The sequence below is a fragment of the Oryctolagus cuniculus genome, chromosome 15 (genome assembly GCF_051225735.1).
Source record: "Oryctolagus cuniculus isolate XC-2025 breed Fujian yellow rabbit chromosome 15, ASM5122573v1, whole genome shotgun sequence".
In the NCBI taxonomy this organism is placed as follows: Eukaryota; Metazoa; Chordata; class Mammalia; order Lagomorpha; family Leporidae; genus Oryctolagus; species Oryctolagus cuniculus.
In genome coordinates, this window is record NC_142881.1 from 22,152,684 (window position 1) to 22,172,676 (window position 19,993).

Consider the following 19,993-nt stretch of genomic DNA (forward strand, 5'->3'; position numbering starts at 1 on the left):
CTCTTCATTCCCCATTTCTCCTGCTTCCTCTATAGCACTCTGGTACTCAGGGTCTCTCAGCATATACAATGCTGATCACCATAGTTCTGAGAAACTGGGTGTTCAAATCGACTGAAGTTTATGGAGACTGTTGAATAGCTTATTGTTTTCTATAATTAGCACTAGCGATTACTCAATGAAACAATAAAATATTCCCAGAATATGCCTTGGCCATGATGGGCCTTTAACAAGTCCTGCAGGAAGGCATTCTGTCAGTCTTGAATAGTTTTCAAAGTTACTTTCTGCTGCTTTATTTTCTCAATGACTTAATTTCCAATGCAAGGCAAACAGGAACTAATTTATGGCAGTGAATATAAATCCTCTTATGATATGCAGAAGCAATGATAGGGAACTTGACACATTCAATTTTATTTCCGCATCAAAGAGAAGTGATCTTTTCCATTGGAAAATTTCAAGAACAGATACACATCCTTGTACAGCCAATATGTATTCAGGACCCTTCACAAAGACCATACAAGCCACTTTTCAGATTCCTCCATTTCTTCCTTCCGTCTCAGTTCCTCTTTTAAATAACGCTTATTCTATCCAACATCATTGAGTTGGGATAAGAAAAGCATTTGTGTAACTTCAAGTACTGCTTTGCAATGAGGCCTGGGATCTGAGTGCCAATTTTCCTTCATGCTTTAGTTTCCCAAAATACTGCTTTCTTTTTACTTATTAATGGGAGAGAAAGGGTTTGGTAGAACACTCGCTAATGCTATTAGGAAACAGACTTTTAAGTTAAAAATAATGAGGTCATGAGATCTGGATGTCTTAGCGGGCTGGATAAAACCTTACAGGTATTACTGTAGAGAACAATTCCACATTGTATCAAGGGCTGAGTCATCTCTTTCTCCCCTTGCACTCACTTCTTAGATCTTATTATGATGGAAATGGGCTGCGGCTGCGAATGAGCTCCAATTGCATGGAGACTTGAAAAGCGATTTCATAACTGCTTTTAATCTGACTACTTAAAAGTATAATCTCCAGATAAGATTCTCAATCTATCTCCCATACAGAAATAGCAATTATTAATAAGAAAAGAATAGTTATTCCCATATTACTCGTGTCACATAGAATCATGAAATCATGCATTTTTTTCTCCTGGATATTTAAGGAAGGTTCATGTTGCTATAATTAAAAAATACACCACTACCTCTCTTACTCATGCTGAATAAAATCAGTGCAAAAGTTATATATTGATGGTGTACCATCAAATGTGCAAATAATTTGCTTAGGGAACATTAAAACAGCTCTAATATGGTTGCAATTCATTTCCTTTTCAATATATATGAAAAGAAACTTTAATAGCAGCTACCTTTAATATATTCACCATGAATAATGAAAGTCCACAGTAATGCAATTTAAAAATCAAATGCTTTCTGAACATTTCAGAGGAAGAATTTAAAAGGGCAAAAGCTTATATATCGTAGACCAAAGGTAGTTTTTTTTTCCCTGAAAATACTGAACAGATCATCAGTTCCTTCTCTTAATAGTAACCTATGCTTCCTTTCCTCTAATAAGTACAATAGAAATTACTACTATACCTATAAAAACCAGTAAGGGTTTTATGTTATTTGGGGTGTGTGTGTGTGTGTATGTGTGTGTGTGTGTTAATCACACATCTGAGGTCACTAACAATTTTGTTTCACTCAATTTTGAAGATAGCCTCCGGTCACTATATTACTATTTAAAACAAGATAATGAAATGTTAAAGTGCGTGTGATATGTAAAGCTAAGTAAGTGATTTTCTGAAGTCTCCAAGGCAGTGGACCTCGCTGGACTTCATCATCTGAAAACGGCCTTCCAGACTCGTGGGATCCAAAACATCCCTTGTACTGAGTAACAAATAGTCTTTTGTCTCAAAATGGAGTAAACTGTCAATTTCCCATATCACAATAAAGAGGACAAATTAGCAAAGAACCCATTATTGTATAACAAAAAAGATGTATGCACTCTTGAAAATACAGCTTCCATGTATGCAACTCCAGTGGCTTTTTTTTTGGAGAGTCTTGTTGCATTGTTGAATATTGTTGCTAATGAGCTTTTAAATGAATAGTGCTAAATTAAGACATCATCCTTACTTTCATTAAAATATCATCAAGGCCCAGAGTCCTGCCCTGATAATTAAAGCTTAATATGGAATATTCATGATAGTTAGGATTCCTTCATTATCTTTGCCTATGAATCTGTGAGTGATTAAAGATTTCCATGGCTTGGCTTCTGCTTAATTACTGTGATCTTTCCATTAACACTATGTTATTTTTTAGCCCAAAAGTGTGAGCCATATTACTGTTCATGAGTCACTTCTGGATGTGAGATCCAGCCCAAGATGAATTATCCTGTTTGATTTGATCAAAGGTTTAATTTTAATGATTACTTGCCACACAAAATAAGAGAAGCAATAAAGTTCTCGTTATTGATAAAAGCTGCATGTATTTATAATGTTTTTTATGGCCACTTGAATTTTCCTGTAAATTTTGGATGAGATAACTAGCATGAGATAGATCAAAACTACAAGGATTCACTAAAGTAGTAATTAGAACACAATGATATTTCTAAATTTTAGTGTCTTAGTGATCAAATAGTGATCATAGTGTCATAGTGATCAAATAACAGTAAAACCATTTAAAAACGTTAGTGTGTCTAGTACCATGATCAGGTAGTAGTATCATGAAAGCAGCTTCTAGGGTAAGCTCAAAACTGAGCTTCTTTATAACATTTTGGGGAATGAGTAGACAAAATGACTATGTAGATTGATTAAAAAAATGTACGAAGAAAAAAAATACTTGGGACTGTTTAGAGGATTGAAGATAGAAATTAAACATGACTATTAACTGGAATATCTACTCAGTAACAGTGTTGGGATTTCCGAATAAGCAGGAAAGGGCATGTGTAATCACTATGTGTGTCAGTGCTTTCTATGCGTGTCCTTTTTATCTCACTTAGTTTTAGCAGTGTCAGAGGAACCAAAATCCATAGCAGTCCTGGTAAACATAAAAAATATTGTTGACTGAATAAACTCTATGATGTTGGAAGAAAAAAGGGAGATTTTCCATTTGTTCTAGAAGTTAAAGTTTTTGTGCTTTTAATTTTTTTTTGTATAAAAGAGGAAACAACTTGTCCTACAATCAATATTTGCAGGACCCAATCCCAGTATTCATAATAGATAAATATGATGTAAAGATTTGGTACCTGGGGCCAGTGCTGTGGCACAGAGGGTTAACACCCTGGCCTGAAGTGCCAGCATCCCATGTGCGAGCCGGTTCGAGACCCAGCTGCTCCACTTCCGATCCAGCTCTCTGCTATGGCCTGTGAAAGCAGTGGAAGATGGCCCAAGTCCTTGGGCCCCTGCACCCACGTGGGAGACCCAGAAGAAGCTTCTGGCTCCTGGCTTCGGATCAACACAGCTCTAGTTGTTGTGGCCAATTGGAGAGTGAACCATCGGATGGAAGACCTCTCTGCCTCTCCTTTCTCTGTATAACTCTGATTTTCAAATAAATAAATAAATCTTAAAAAAGATTTGGTTCCTTATTGTTCATACTGTTTCTTATTTATTAATACTTAATGATACCTGAAATTCATGGCAGTAAGGATTAAGTATCTTGTTTGGACTTCCTGGAACTGGTGACCTGGGAATGCATGTTTCTTCCAGACAGGAAAAGTAGAATTAAGGAAAATGAGGACCACATTTTTAGATTCCTCAAGACTAGTGTCATCTGAATTCTCTTCCTAGAGATGGAATTAAAATTCCCTGATGATGCACACCCTGATGAAAGAAGAGAGCTGTGCTGCCTTTGTGGTTCTTTTTAATTGTCTGTGTCAACCCTGGGGCAGGCAATAAGTACAGAGAAACTGGAGAACATTAAATGCCCCATTAATTGCTAATAAAGTCTGTAGACCCAGTTTTTGGATACACAGGATGGGAGGGGGCACCTCGTGGAATTGTACTCACCCTGCCCAGAGCATATCAATACAGGGCTTGGCAGTCTCATCACCGGGATTTCAGTTGTCATATGCAGCTAAGGAAAGGGGTGGCGGGGCCAATAGATACCAACTGTTGTAATCATGGAGTAGAGTAGACAATCTTTCTGTCCCTGCCATCACCACGTCTAACACAGCCATCCAGACTGAATCGAAATTCTATAGATAGGAGTAACTGCTTTCGGGTAGCTCTGACAACCATTACATGCTTACTTAGTCAATCTCAAACAAAAAAATCATTATTGTGTCTTAATCAGTCCAAGGAGCTGTTCTAGTCTTTAGGATTATGGGGGGAAAGCTTACCAGATTAGTATTTAAAAGTCCTGGAGTAAGACACACCTCTTGAAGAATCTCAGTCACCAGCTAAGAAATTCATAATTTCTGTGCCTTTTATTGCCTAAAAATATGAATAAAAATAACACTGAAAAATAAAATGTAATGCAAATACATGATAAACATAAGCCACTCCATAAAGCTTAATTAATAATATTTATATATTGTAAATGATACTGTTTCAATGAGTGTCTAGGTTATATCGGGCACTAACGGCTGGGTTCTAAAAATTTACGCACCCTGGTTTTGTCTGCTTATCTGGGACAGAATACAGGCTCCAAAGAGTTTCTCTATAAAAGTACTCTTCTTTTTTCATTTTAAATTATGTATTTACTTATTTAAAGGCACAGTTAGAGCAAGATCTTCCATCCACTGGTTCACACTCCATATGGCCTCAACGGCCAGGGCCGGATCAGGACAAAGTCAGGAGCCTCTTGGGGTCTCCCACATGGATGGCAGGGGCCCAAGGACTGGACTATCTTCTGCTGCCTTGGCAGGGAGCTGGACCAGACTGTGGGATGCTGGCATCACAGGCCGTGGCTTAGCTTGCCATGCCCCTATACAGTGACTTTCTTCCTGCTGGGCACCACATTACGCTTGCAAGCTTGTCTAGTGGCAAGCCTCTCCGTGTAAAGGGACTTACTGGTGAAACCAGACTGGTGGCATGAGTTGAAGAATCCCCTTGGCTACTGTGCAGCCTTCAGGAGATGCGTGTTCAGGGAGAGCCGTATCCATTCAGTGAAAGAATTCAGACATCTACCCAGCAGCTCTGCTGATCAGACCGTGAGGCGGGTTCTGCTGTTCTTGCGGCTCCTTATCCCCCCTATTAGGTGGCATCCAGTTGCAGGAAACGTAGAATACTCGGACGTTTACATAAATTGGAATGGCCTGAGACGAGAAAGAAAGAGGAAAAATCAGGACAATAAGCAGAGAGGAGATTATAATTATTCAGCCTCGTCATGACTTAGTTGTGAATTACTGTTAAAGGGTGGGATTTTAAAATGCTGCTTATGTCCTAACTCCTTGCTCAGCCATTTTTACCTTATATGAAGTAGGCAGTGTGCCTGTTCTTAATCTCATCTTCTATGTGACTGCAGTCAAGGGAATCGCAACCCCTCCACCTCCTGTTGCTTAGCAGTGACCAATTCCTAGCTCAGTGCCTGACATGTATGCAGCTCTCAGCAAACAAAGCCATTACAACAGCTCAACATGAATAGGTTAGCACCAGCTCAATGCATGCTTCCTCTCCACAAGGAGTAGATAAAGCCATGTGGTATAATTCTAGTTACGTGTAGGTTGATTCCCTCTCATTAACTGTTCAGACTTGTCTGATTGCTCCCTGTTTTACACATTCCATGAAGCATCCAACTCTATTCAGGATAGCCAGGGCATGAAACCCAAATCGATTTTCTATTATTTCTTTTGTTTCCTGTTCTTGCTAAAAGCAAATCCCAAAGATAACATTTTGTTTTGCAATGATTTTAATTATTTGTTATCTACAATGCACTCTTGAAATACTTAAGTAAACAGTAAGCAAATTAGAAACGTAGAAAAGATGGTGTCTGCTCTCTATCATTTATATTATCTTCATGGATGTGATAACTGTGACAATATACAATAGAAAGAGGAAGAAGAGAAGACATTTTGTCCTGCAGCTGAACTAAGCTCATGAAAGTTTAATACTGCACTTGTCCATAGGAAAGCTATTTTCATATTGTCTACAAAACATCACACAAAATTGTTTTCAACAGAATATATCCTCTCATTGTCAAAGTATTAAATTCTCTCAAGCCTTATAGAATGATTGCTGCATGATCAAGGAGCCATGGCTATCCCGGGATAATTATACTACTGGTTTCTGTCTAAGAATGACTTATTCTTGCCACTTATTTGTGAGTTTATTGGACTGGTAAATCAAGAATTTATTAAAGCAAACTGTTTTCCTTAGCATCAGGGGTATAATAAAAAATACTTAAGACTATAAAATGCTGAATAAAATTCATAAGCCTGAGGTTCTAGTTAAAAGAAAGTAAATTTGACTCAAAATTAGCAAGAGATTTAGCTTCACCCTTAGAATCTGTGGAAATTTCCCGTTTTGAGAAGCAGGTTTTGTCTTGAATCGAGATGAAGCAGCGGAGAGTGTGGGGAAACCATCCACTGCCAGAACGGCGGAGGCAGGGCTTGGTTCACCTGAATGGCCCCAGCTTCTAGGTGCCAAGTCGTTTCTGCTTGCCTGGGGATTCATCAGTTCCCTGTTTCACATTGGATTCCGCTCGAGCTGCTATTTGTATTACACACAACTCATCGCTGATGATTAGAACCCATCAGTAGTGTGTGAATCAATGAAACAATTTGTAATATGGAAGTATCATTTCCTTACTGGAAAAGCCCTCTAATCAATTCACCCTCATTTTTAAGTCAGTGAAAATGCTTAACCTTCACAGTGTTTGTTTGTTTGTTTGCTTTTACGTAGCTTGTTCTCCCTCCCAGTGAATTTCATTAATGGTAGACTCTATTCTGTCACATCAGGGGCCTAAATTTTGATCTTCTCACATGAGGTGTTTTCCAAAGTTCATGGAAAGTTTGTACTATGAAGAAACTGCATGGATTTAAAAAATTATTTTCACCAAAACAAACTCACCTTCTACTTCTCTTTATCCACAACATTTCTGAAGTTCTCTCCTAGTTTCTGCTTGCTGATCTGAAGTTTAACCACTGCTTTCCCACTGCTCAGTGGCAGAGCCAGTACCATTGTGTGGTCACTAAACTCAGCTTCAAGTCAACACCAGGCGTCCCTGGAACTGCCTGCAGAGCACTCCCTTTTCCATAAAACTCCATCTAATAATGGAGATGATCGCTTCTGTGTGCCATGGTTAGAGTCTAAAATCTTGGTAACTGAACTCAAGATTTTGGCTTCATTGGTGTCCCATTTGGTAATGAAGGTAACTAATCTCATACAATATTTAAAATAGCAAAAATAGGATCTATGGATTGAAAGAACAGTAAGGAAAATATAGCATTTGGCGATTAAGTAGTGTGAAAATATGTGTGCTGGAAGATAGAGGGGAGAGCATCGGCTAGGTCAGATAGAGAATCCTATAAACCTCTTAACCTATCAGTATCGGCTGCCATGAGGGGTGTGTGTGTGTGTGTGTGTGTGTGTGTCAGAGAGAGAGAGAGAGAGAAAGGGAGATGGAGGGAGGCGGAGAGAGGCTGTGCTGTGGGACGGAAGGAATTATTCTGTCTACTGCATGGAGTCTGTCACTTGGCTGTGTTCCTGTTCCATCCCCTACACAAGTCATCCTAACTGCATGTGGAACAGAGGTCCTCAAATTAAAAAAAAAAAAAGCAAGATAAAACCTCGGGAAGAACTATTGCCTTGAAACCGCTGTAACTCTTTGGGACTAAGCAGCATTTCTTGAGTACCCTCTTACTGAGTGGGGAAATCTGTGTTTTCTGGTAATGCACCCCTAGCTGTGCGGAGGAAGAGGACCGGGGTGCTGCCAGGGGAAGCAGCACCTGATGGGCATGTGCTTCCTTTCCTGACCAGGGGTCCACAGGCCCTGAGAGCTGTATGGCGCAGCAGCAGTGGGATCCAGAGGGAAACTGGCTTGCGTGGGAGCACACGCTAGTCCTCTCCATGAGGATCCCAGATGGGTTTCATGGAGAAGGCGAAAGGACTTTCTACAGGTCTGGAATTCCTATACTGAAAGTTGATTTATTGCTAATGCAGTGACCCCATATGTACCAACACCTGTTAAAGTATCAGTAATCATGGATTTCAGAGTTGATCTCTTAGATAAATCTTTAAAATTATAGAAGAATGAAGAATATAAAGCTCTTCCCTGAAGGGTAATTATTCATGACTTTTGAATATGAAGTCAGGTTGACTTCAAAGACTTCCTTATAGAAATGAACAGTTCTGACAGGAATACCAGAAATCATCATTAAAATAGGACAATAATATTTTCTTTGAACTATAGTTTAAACATTGATAACTGAATAATCATTGCAAAGTACATGATAAACACAGTGAGACTTTCTGCTTTTCTTTACCAGGACAAGGTGTTTCTGGTCAAGGGAGGAAGGTGAAACCAAAGAAACCTTGCATTCCGTGGGAGATACTCTCACTCCTTGAGTATGAAATTCTGCATCAGCTGCAGAGGTATGTAGGAAATGTTCCCATTCAACCTAGAGAGTGAAATCTTAAGGTTTTTAGAAGGGATAGGATTCTAGGATTCAGTTTGGGCTCTTAGTGAAAAGGGTCAATCAGGGATGTGAATTGACTCTCATTAATAACTCCTCAAAAGCGTACACAACCCTGCATCCATAGGCATCCGTGTTTTTCCAGAAGTGTGTGTGGGTGGAAAATGTGGATTGAGAAAGCAAGAGTTCTGGCACCTCTATAGCTTGGCATGTTTGTATCAACACGTTTTCTATCATCAGCATCATGACATTAAATTGAGTGCCTAATATGTGCTAGGTTCCATGTTCGTTGATCTCGTTATTCATTTTGTTCTAAAATAATGCCACTGAACAAAGTTGCTTTAATCTTAGTTCTCTGATGTTGAAGATGCAAATAATCTGCCTGTCCAAACTCACAGAGTTGAGTAGCAACACTGGGATCCGAACCCAGGTTGCCTGAATCCAGGGCCTGCTTTACTTCCTGCTTTAAACATCTCAGTTCAGTTGCTCTTCTTATCTACCTGGGAGGGGTGATGGAATGCATCCTTCCTGTTATATAGTTATCTAGATAAGGGATCTTGCTAATGTCTCTCAAGAGTTGTGGCCAACCTGTGTATAGATTTGCTTTAACTGAGAGAAAATAGTTGGAAGCCAAAACAGTTTGCCACCATTTGCAAAATGGTCAAATGTTTGCTGTCATTTAGCCAAGACAGCTAGGTGGCTGTTACTTAGGGGAGAGCATTAATGTCCTTCATCCTGAGAGTGAATGGCAGTATCCCAGGTGTTTATAATAGACTTTCCCATCTTTGGTACTTTTCACCTACTTGTAGGATGATATGCTAACTTCCACCATATCCTCTGCCAATCCTCCTATTCCTGGGTATATTTTTTTATGAAAATCAAGTAGCCATGTAGAGTTGATGAATTCAACTCAAAATTCTACCTCAGGAAAAATTTACTTGGGTCTTTTTGTCATAATCTTAAATCTAGAATCACCTCTATGCAACTTTCTTCCCTCCCTACCTCTCTCTGTTTAAATCTTCCTTGTTTCCTTTTTCAAGTCATTCCTTCAATAGGTACCAGACACTGTGATAGAAATTGGTTTTCTTTTTAAGCTTTATTTATTTATTTGAAAGGCAGAGTTATACACACTGAGGAGAGGCAGAGAGAGAGAGAGGTCTTCCATCTGCTGATTCACTCCCCAGATGGCCGGAACGGGCGCAGTTGCGCTGATCCAAAACCAGGAACCAAAAGCTTCTTCCAGGTCTCCCACATGGTTTCAGGGGCCCAAGGGCTTAGACTGTCCTCTACTGTTTTCCCAGGCCATAGCAGAGAGCTGGATCAGAAGTGGAGCAGCCAGGTCTCAAACCGGCACACATATGGGATGCCAGCACTACAGGCAGCAGCTTTACCCACTACACCACAGCACTGGCTCCAAACCTGGGTTTTTTATAAAAAGAAGTTGGTGTTCTTTGCAACTAACATAGTAGGTGAGACTGGCGATGAAACACATTACTATAGTGAAGTAGACACTGTGTATACAGCAGCTCAGAAGATCTGGAAGCAATGGAATCTTGACAAACTGGAAGAGGAGAAGGAGAGTATGGCAGCTATTATATAGTTTTCACTCACTTCCAGGGTGTGATTAATTTCACCCTTGAAGATGTCAAGCTATCTAAATCATGTCTAATGGGGCTGGCACTATGGCATAGTGGGTAAAGCTACTACCTACAGTGCCAGCATCCCATATGGGTACCATATGGAAGTGGCTCCTCCACTTCCAATTCAGCTCTCTGCTATGGCCTAGGAAAGCAGTGGAAGATGGCTCAAGTCCTTGGGCCCCTGCACCCATATGGGAGGGGCCCAAAGGAAGCTCCTGGCCCCTGGCTTCGGATTGGCGCAGCTCTGGCCGTTGTGGCCATCTGGGGAGTGAACCAGCAGAGGGAAGACTCACACACTCTCTCTCTCTCTCTCTCTGCCCCTGCTTTCTTAACTCTACCTTTCAACTAAATAAATCTTTAAAAAAATCATGTCTAATTGTAAAACAATATGCATATTTTGCTCTCATAGGATGGTATGAGTCATCAATAGCACTTGTCTAGCTCTGATTATCTAGTCATGGGTGTTGCAGGAAGTTGTCACATTGGAATTGATGTGTGATTTATTTCTTGAATTATGAGTCAGATTTTCTAGACAGATAAAGGGAAATAAAGAAACCCACACAAAAACTAGTGAGACATAGGGTTGAAGGGACTTGAGACCAGAAAGGAGACTATTGCAATTGTCTGTGTAAGAAATGATGAAGCAAATAGAAAAGATAAAATTTAAAGAGGCATTTTCAAGTATAAGAATCACCAAGGGATTCTTAATCCATACTGTTGACTAATGGTCAGAAAAAGAAAGGGCATAAATAGTAGTTCTTGGTTCAGTAACTTGAGAAAATTTATGAATATACCACCAAATGAGATATATCACACATGACTTAATAGGAGACATGAATGAACAGCAGATCTGAAATTCAACCAGCAAGTATGAATTCTGACAAGCAGTTGTTTACATGCAATTGAGTAGTTGGTCATCCCTTCTGTTATGCTGATGACTACATTATACAAGATGATAGTCATATTTGGAATATTATCCTTGGTCAGGAATGAACAGAACTTGGAACATCTTCAAGTTGAAGGCTTATAATGAACATTGAAGCAAGTGTACCTTGAATATATTTAGATGTATTTACCAGCAGGTTGGGATTGAGACTTAAACTCTTAGTTTACATATTTTGACAAATTTTGTTGGGTCATCTTTTTGGATGGTTTCCTACACAAAGTGTGGGTCTCTGTCTTTTGAGAAGAGGCCATGTTGATTTCCGCTTTCCAAATCTTTCCATGGTTTGGACTCATTTTCAGCCTCTTTTGACTTCATTAACTCAAGCATGGATCCCAAATTCAAGTGTGTGTCTTTTTGTTTTTTATCTTATTGATCTCAAATTTTTTCATTCTCCGCTTGCCAATGTCTCTGTCTTCACATTTTCCCTGTTTTATTCAGCCATGGTGGCTATAAGAAATTACCACAACTGGGTAGGACCAACAGCAATTATTCCTCACGATTCTAAAGGCTGGAGAGTTTGAGATCAATTTGCCAGTAGATTTGAGCTTTGGTGAGGTCTCACTTCCTGGTTTGCAGATGGCATTCTTTCTGCTTGTTGTGTGCACATGTAGCAGACAGCAGAGATAGAGAGACAGAGAGAGAGACAGAGAGATAGAGAGATACAGAGAGAGAGACAGAGAGAGACTAAGACTGTCCTCTCATGTCTCTTCTTATAAGGCCGCTAACCCCATTCATGAGGGCTCAGTCTTCATGACCAAATTACCTACCACAGGCCCTATCTTTAATACTGTCACATTGGAGGTTAGGATTTCAACATGAAGTTTTGAGAGACAAGCATTCAGCCCACAACCCTTCAAATTAGCAACTCACAATGGATGCTGATTATCTAGAATGTGACCCTCTTTGTCTCTCCTGCTTTGTGATACCCATTCAACTGTCCTTTGTGTTGACACTGCCTTCTGATTACCCTGAATGCATCCAGCTTTCTGTTCTCCTTTAGCTCCGCTCCCCACACCTCAGTGTAACTCATCAAGTCTCATGTTTCCTACTGCAGTTTCTTTACTTAGGATTTTGTGTTAACAACCACATCTCTTCTACCATGTCACCCTCCTTTTTCTGTCTAGTCTTTCTAAAACACTAATTGTCTCACTGGTTAAAATGATTTATCACTTTTATGAGAAAATCTGGATTTTTTTTTATACGCACAGATCTCTCATCTCTTTATACATCCAGCCATGCCCCTCACACTGTGTATGAACATTTTGCTATCTTTGAAATTCTTCTCACTTATCCAGCTTGGGTACATTTCTCAACCAGTTTTACTTACATGGAATTTCTTTCCTCATAGTTCTTGCCATCCTGGTTAAATCTTACTGATCCATAATTTCATATGCATTATTCTAATGTGCAGCTTAATATTCCCCTGTCTCCAAGCACTGAAGTCCTGGCTTTTTGTCTTTCTATTCCTCTTCATCCATGTTTATTGTTAACACATTGTAAATTCCCTTGTTCATCACAGATAGAGGAATATATGTATAATATGTATTACTAAAGTAAACTAGAAAACATACCCAAATCTGTGCATATGTATAAATCAAAACATATACATATACCATAAATACATTTATAAGTAAAGAGAATTATGTATTTATGTATAGGTGTTTTTTCTATTTGCAAGAGAAAAATATAAACATGTCTAAACTACATTGCCACATGAAATTACAAAAAACTGTTTTGATATCTACTTATGTGCTCACATTGTTTAATTTTTTTTAGTGTATTGTTGCTATCAGCAATCCTTTACTTCCGTTTAAATGTCTTTCTTTTTCCCCCTTATAATTGCTCTTATAAGCAGTTGTCAGTATTCTTAAGTCATCCATTCCACTTCTGAATCACAGAATAGCCCCAGTTCCTTCTCTCCTGGGACCAACTCCAAATAACATGGAGATCTTTCTGGAGCCTTGAAATGCTGCTCTGTGTCTCTAACCACCTTCTACAGCATACCGTGCCTTATTAATTTCTGACTTCTATAAAATCTGGACCCAGCATTTGTCAGCATTCTTTCTTGTAACTTCATAAGTCCATTTTTATTAGCTATTTTCCCACACCTATGAGCAAACTTGACTTTTTTTCACCTCTGAGAGATTTCGTCCAATTGGATATACCCTTAAGCTATTCTTTTACTTTTCTTTACTCCAATACATCATTTCCAAACAGTTTTCTAAGCTATGATCTTTGTTCTTCTTTTAACAGTAGTTCCTTAGCTACTTTCACTGTAGTTTTATACTTACTACTTTATGATCTACTAAGGTTATTTGACAGCCATACTTAAATATTTTTTAAAGTTTATTTACACTTTTAAATACATTTCAAATGTAATATAACTATGATTATTGGAAATAATTTGGAGGCTATACCAAAAGAAAAACAAAACAAAATTAAATCCCAGAAACTAGATTTCAGAATTAATCTCGGAATGTTTACTTAATAAATGCTTGTGTTTATAATTCATAATTAATATACTATATTTGTATGTTCTGTATTTCATTACGTGAACATTTTCCAATTTAATGAATAGTTTTTGGATTTCTAAAAAGGAAAACATTAGACTAGGTTAGAGCTACATGAAAATTTATTTAATCATTTCCTTTGCTTATGATTTGCATAATATCTGTATAACTGATAGACTTTCCTCTTTTGGATAGATTTCTAGGAGTTGACATAATGAGACAAATCATATAACTTTGCTAAAGCTGTTGAAAACATATTTCTAATTTTAAAATTTTTACAGAACAATAAGAAAATATGAATTTACACCATGGGTAAATGAAAGTTCCAATTTGGCTGTGCTCTTGGAACCAAACAATTTTTTTAAATCTTGGAATATCTTTAGATAAAATATTTCATTTTGTAATAACTAATGCTTTTAAACATTTATAGAATTGAATATTTAAAAATTTTTATTCATACGCTTTTATCTGTAAATCACATTATTCCCTCTTTCTACTTACATATTAGAATTTTAGAATAATTCTTATTTGTAACTTAAACTATTTAGGGAATAGTCTTTGTAATATTTTGGCAAGTATTTCCATGGTTCTGTTTGTCTTTTAATTTGGTTTATATCCTTTGATGTCTAAAGTATTTTAATTGTATGCATTGAAATTTTTAACTTTCTTTTTTTAATTTTACATGTTTTTACAGTTACTTTTCATATTTATGGAAATTGTTATTCTGTATACCAATGAATGTTGCCTAATTTAACCCACCTGGAGCTAAAAAATAGTAATATGTTTTTTCATCTCCAATCACTACTGTAATGAAGACAAACTTAAAATAATTAGCAAGTGATGAATTTGGTCACTGGATCTCATGCTTTTCCTTCCATTATTCCAAATGATTAGTTGTGCTTTCCCTGTATGTTAGAATTTGTGCTTGGAACTGCAGGGCACACACTTCAGCTACTCACTGGCTGAATCCCAGTTAATGGCCATGCATACTTATGTTGCACAAGGCAAAAACAACTTTATATAGGGTATGCTCAAAAAATCCCAGGTTTTGGAGTGTCAGAGGAGAGGGCAGGGAAGAACTATATTTGTACTAGTGAGGGCATCAGAAAATTTGCCTACTGAGATGCATTTTGAGCATCGAACTCTTGCAGAATATTTATGGCCTTCTCAAATAGGTGTTATAGTACTTCTACCATGTGCATGTACTGCATTTCACTGAACTATCATAATTATGAAATTGTCAGCAAATAACATGGGAACTTTTATAGGATAAATGAACTCTTATCATCAACAGATTCGGTACCATGAAAAATATAAAGTGAAGAGTGGTCTAGTCTAGATTCAGAAGGCTAACATAATACAACAGCTGAAGTAAATATATAGATGTTTACTGGACACTACAGTTAAAAGTCATAATTATTTTTCAAATAATTGGAACTGGAAAGTGGGCAGAACATTATAAGCTACAAGTGTAGTCGAATTAACATCAATCTGTTCATATAAGTCTTGTATTGTGGTTTATTAAGAGACTATCCTTGATACCAACAGATGGATCTTACAGTATTCTTGCTATTGAGGTACACTTGAGAAGTGTTAGTATGAGTGCACTCGAGAATTGTTTGGGCAACAGAAAGTATGATTAGGGAGAGAAATGGAGCTGTTAATGAATAGAGGAATGATTATTTTTCATTCCTATAGGTTTGAAAATTTATGAATACATTATATGCATATGTACATACATACATGTACACATATGAAAACAATAGCAGTTCCTACCTCAAAGACTTTTTGTGAACAACAAATGTGCTTAGGCATGTAGAAAGCTTATTATAGTGTTTGACATTATTTATGTTTAATGCATGTTGGATAATATGTCACAGAGAATCTTGGCATTGGAACACTAATAATACATTTTTGACTAATTCAATAATAATAATAATACCAATCATTCATATAATGCTAGCATCTTTTGAAATAAACCCTGCCATCTGGTTTCCAAGTTTAGCCTTGCATGCTTCAAGTAAAAGAAACTATCTTTTAATTCTGTCAGCTTTGAACAACCCATGATCCATGTAATTTTAAGTTCCCTTTTTAAGTTGAAGTTGCTTAAAGAATTATCCCAATTCTTTTCTTTTTGTTCTAAATTCCTGCAAATTATTACCTATGTTACTGCCCTGGACAATTAGACATGCAAGTCTTGTTGTCCATGACTCTTCATACTTGAAAATCTTTGGAGCACTCAGCACAGTGCCATTCTAGAGTCCAAACACAATTTTGGAGAATGAAGAAACATAATAGAGTTCAAAAGAGAGGTGTAGCCCAGACTATGGCAGGGGGCTTACCTTTAAGCTTGTTGCAAATGGCAAAAGCAGATTTTTCCTAATAAGTATGAAATATAAGGTGACAAAAACCATGATTTTGTGGGTCTCTTTAGTAGTACTATGCAACCCACAGTACAAAGAAGCACCACACTTTTCTGTGCACTTTAATTCTGACATTCCCTGCCTACTTTGTAAATGCAAAGATATGTTCTGCAATAAAAATTGGCCCCAGAATAGGACTAACATAGATGAGGTTTCCTCAAAAAACAATACCAGTCAAAATCCCTTCAATTTAACTTTCTGCTTTCATGGGATTTGCAAGGAAAGAAATTTAATTTTTACTGAAGACAAATGTATTAATATTTAATAAAAACAAAGTCTGATGACAATTTTAGTAAAAATGAGAAATGTACATAAAGCCTTTCTATATTTGAATAAGATGACTGAATTGAGCAGTATTAACTCTGAGATATGAAATATGATGCTAGTAAGAAGAAAATTACAGCCAGAAAAAAAAGGTTGAATGGTTTACGTCATAGAAATAGGCCACAGACTTATTATTAGAAAGATTGTCTTTTCAGATCTATTGAAAGAATGCAGGGAAAGATTATTTGTGACCTAGGAAATTGGAAGCCATGTTTAGTATGTCAGTTACAATGAGATAACTACAGGTGCAATGGATACAGGTTATATAGAAAACGCTGTTCTTTTCCATCATTTCTCTGTGTTATGAATCCTCCAAAATTTCTTTTGGTTTACTTTTGGGTGGTTCCAAGTGGAGTTTGTACAATCAAATTTTTCAAAATTGTTAGGCATAATACTTAATTAAGGGATCGATTGGCAAGACATGCAAGTCCACTGAGTTATCTCTGTGACTTTATTAGTCAAGTAGTTAAATCAATACAGGCTAGGATATACTGCAGCAATAAATAAACCCTGGTATCTCAGTAGCTTAACAAAATAAAGATATATTTATAGGCCACAAAAAGTCCTTTTTGGGTAGAGTCACACTTTTCCTGTTTGAAGGGTAAACTTTAAGAAACATGACCTTCAAGGTTGCTGCACCCAAGCATGAAGATGCTGCAAGACACAAAGAAAAATATTTTTATAAGCCTGGTTTGATTGTGACATAGATCATTTCCTCCCACAACTGATTGACTAGAGCTCAATCATGGTTCCAACAGTGTGGGCAAAAGTCTAGACAAGGAGTCTTCCTGTGAACCCAGGAGAAAGAACAAGGTGCTGAAAATGTCTCTGTCATAGTGCTCTTTCTGTAGAAGTTATTTTAGTCCCAGAAAATGGTTAAGTTATGGTTGTCTGTGTTTTGCACCAGATATGGAAAAAATAACTTCATTAGACTGAAAACACAGAGAGGCATTGTTTCTGTTATATCTTTGAAGCATCAAGATAGAAACTTGCATATGACCTCATAAATCCCCTTTTTCAAAATATATTTTGCGCTGAAATTTTCCCTCTTAAAACCAAGAGTCATCACTAATTTAGAGCTTTTAGACTACCTAGTTCAATGCTTTCTAAAATTAACTCCATTAATCAATTATTCATTGAGTGCATCAATTGGAAAGAATGTATTTATCTGTTATATTATTAAGATTATAGTGCACCTGGTAAACTGCTACTCATTTGTCAAATTTTGTTCCACTGTCACTGTTCAATGAAGTATCTTCATCACATTCTGTCTACAGCTTTATCAATTCACATAATTCTCATAGGCAAGATGGCAAGAAATAAAAACATAGTCAATGAAGTCAAAATCCCCAGGTTTAAAGCCTGACCCTATGAATGACAAGTTTTGTAGCACTGGACATTTTACATAATCTCTTTGTTCTTTTTATCCAACTGAAAAATGGGAATTAAGTTATCTTAAGACAAAAAAGGGTTAATAAGTAAAAAGGCAGACATCCATCAAGTGTCAGTAAATACTAGCTGTTTTATGGCTACAACTTTAACTTTGCTAGACTTTGGACTCTCCAAGCACTGACAGTGATTATATACTGATGTTTTCCTTCTGTGCCCAGAATATGCTTACCACATAGCGAATGCACATTAAGTTTCAGTTGGCTAGATTGTAATAATAGTAAATGCAGTAGATGCAAGTATACCAATACATATCTATTATATTTGTTTATTATCTCATAATGAATGAGTAAGCAGCCTATCACTTCGAGTAATCATTCTGTTATGATGAACAAATAAAAGGAAGAAACTCCAAACCTCCTGTGATAAAGTAACATCAAAGAATATGAAATGTTGATTACCCTGTTTTGATCAGTACACAAGGTAGACATGTATTGAGTTGTCATACTGCAACTTATAAACATGTACAATTATTAGAGTGAAATTTAAATGCTATACTATTTGATTTTAAAATCAGAGATTATTTCTCATTGGCAGCAAATTTAACTTTCATATTGCTGATTGGAAATATTTCAGGTAAAACTTCTGAAAATACTGACTCAGGGCTCAAGACTTTGATCTTGTTGCTGTCCTTTTTTTTTTTTTTTTTAACAGGTAGAGTTAGACAGTGAGACAGAGAGGCAGAGAAAAAGGTCTTCCTTCCGTTGGTTCACCCCTCAAATGGCTGCTACGGCCAGCATGCTGCGCCAATCCGAAGCCAAGAGCCGGGTGCTTCCTCCTGGTCTCCCATGCGGGTGCAGGGCCCAAGCACTTGGGTCATCCTGCACTGCCTTCCCGGGCCACAGCAGAGAGCTGGACTGGAAGAGGAGCTGGACAGAACTGGTGCCCCAACCAGGACTAGAACCCAGAGTACCGACGCCTCAGGTGGAGGATTAGCAAAGTGAGCCATGGCACCAGCCGGTACTGTACATTTTAACAAGGCCTTCTGCAGGTACCCAGAAGTCGTATCTACCCCCCGCAATGCTATTTGAAAATAGAGACACAAATCACTCCGAAGTCCTAAACACAGTGCAATAGGCACCACAGTTTTTTTTTTTTAAACCAATATTTAGTTATCTCTGGGCTCACTGAATTTTTTTTTAACTATCTAGTATTCAGTTGTTTATTCTATACATAGGCTTCTAAGCAGAAAGAAGAGCCTAATCTCCTTATCTTATTTACATGGTTTCTATATTTTCATCTTTTCCAGTGGCCAATAAAGGAACAAAAGGCTAAGTTGTGACATTTCAAGTTATACACCTGGCCTGGTCCCTGTAGTTCATGTTGTGAGGTATGGAACAGAGATGACCATTAATAAATGATGGATACTTCCACTCTGCCCTGTTCATACTGCACCCTTGACCCATAGTCTGTTGAACATGTGGCCCTCCAATACATCATTCTCTGATTCTTCTGACACGTTGCCAGGTTCAGTGGCATGTTATCTTGCCTTAGTGTTCAAGCTTGGCTTAAGACTCAAGTGCATACTTTCTTACAAGGGCTAAGGCATTTGGAGGAGTTGTGATTGATTGATGGGATGCATCATACAAATGTGGAAGTTAAATAAACAAAGATATTGTAATGGCATTTAATATAAATCTCAGTTGGGGTGTTTTGAATGAAGCATTTTTGAAAATATAAATTTCTAATCTTTAAATTTATGTCTTAAGTAGTTATGAAAGTGATTATATTCTATTTGAGGAAATCATGTACATGGACCGTTTCATTCTTAATTTACAACATGTTTTCTCTGCAGCTCAAAATACTTCAGTTGGCAGCCTTCTACTTACCATAAAACTTCAGCTTTAGGCTTCTGAATGGTGAAAAACGATCAAATATGAAGTGTAGACCAGAGTGAGCTTTGCCTTCAATAACAGAGAGCAAAATGAAAGTCCTAAGGAAGGCATAACAAAGAGACCAAGTAAAATAGTTTTGTTTTCCAAGAAACAAGCTTTCAATACCAGATTAAGTAGGTAGAACTAATGAAAAGTTTATAAATACAGGGTCTCATTCAAGGAAAATGGAATTAAAAGAGGCTTATTTTTTTAAAAGATTTATTTTATTTATTTGAAAGAGTTAGAGAGAGAGGTGGAGAAAGAG

At 37.4% G+C, this 19,993-nt stretch overlaps 1 long non-coding RNA gene across 3 annotated transcripts in view; it reads left to right on the forward strand.

Annotated features, from left to right (window-relative positions):
• The window catches only part of LOC149121931 (uncharacterized), a 112,818-nt gene extending 93,336 nt beyond the window's left edge, over positions 1–19,482 (forward strand). The window contains exons 2-4 of one of the 3 annotated variants that reach the window (XR_016221609.1): positions 8,416–8,521; positions 18,509–18,845; positions 19,104–19,482. This is a non-coding gene — a long non-coding RNA (uncharacterized LOC149121931). Of the gene's footprint in view, positions 1–8,415; positions 8,522–18,508; positions 18,947–19,103 lie in introns of those variants that run through there. The other 2 variants (XR_016221610.1, XR_016221608.1) reach the window with 2 other exon arrangements.
• The last annotated feature ends 511 nt before the right edge of the window (positions 19,483–19,993 follow it).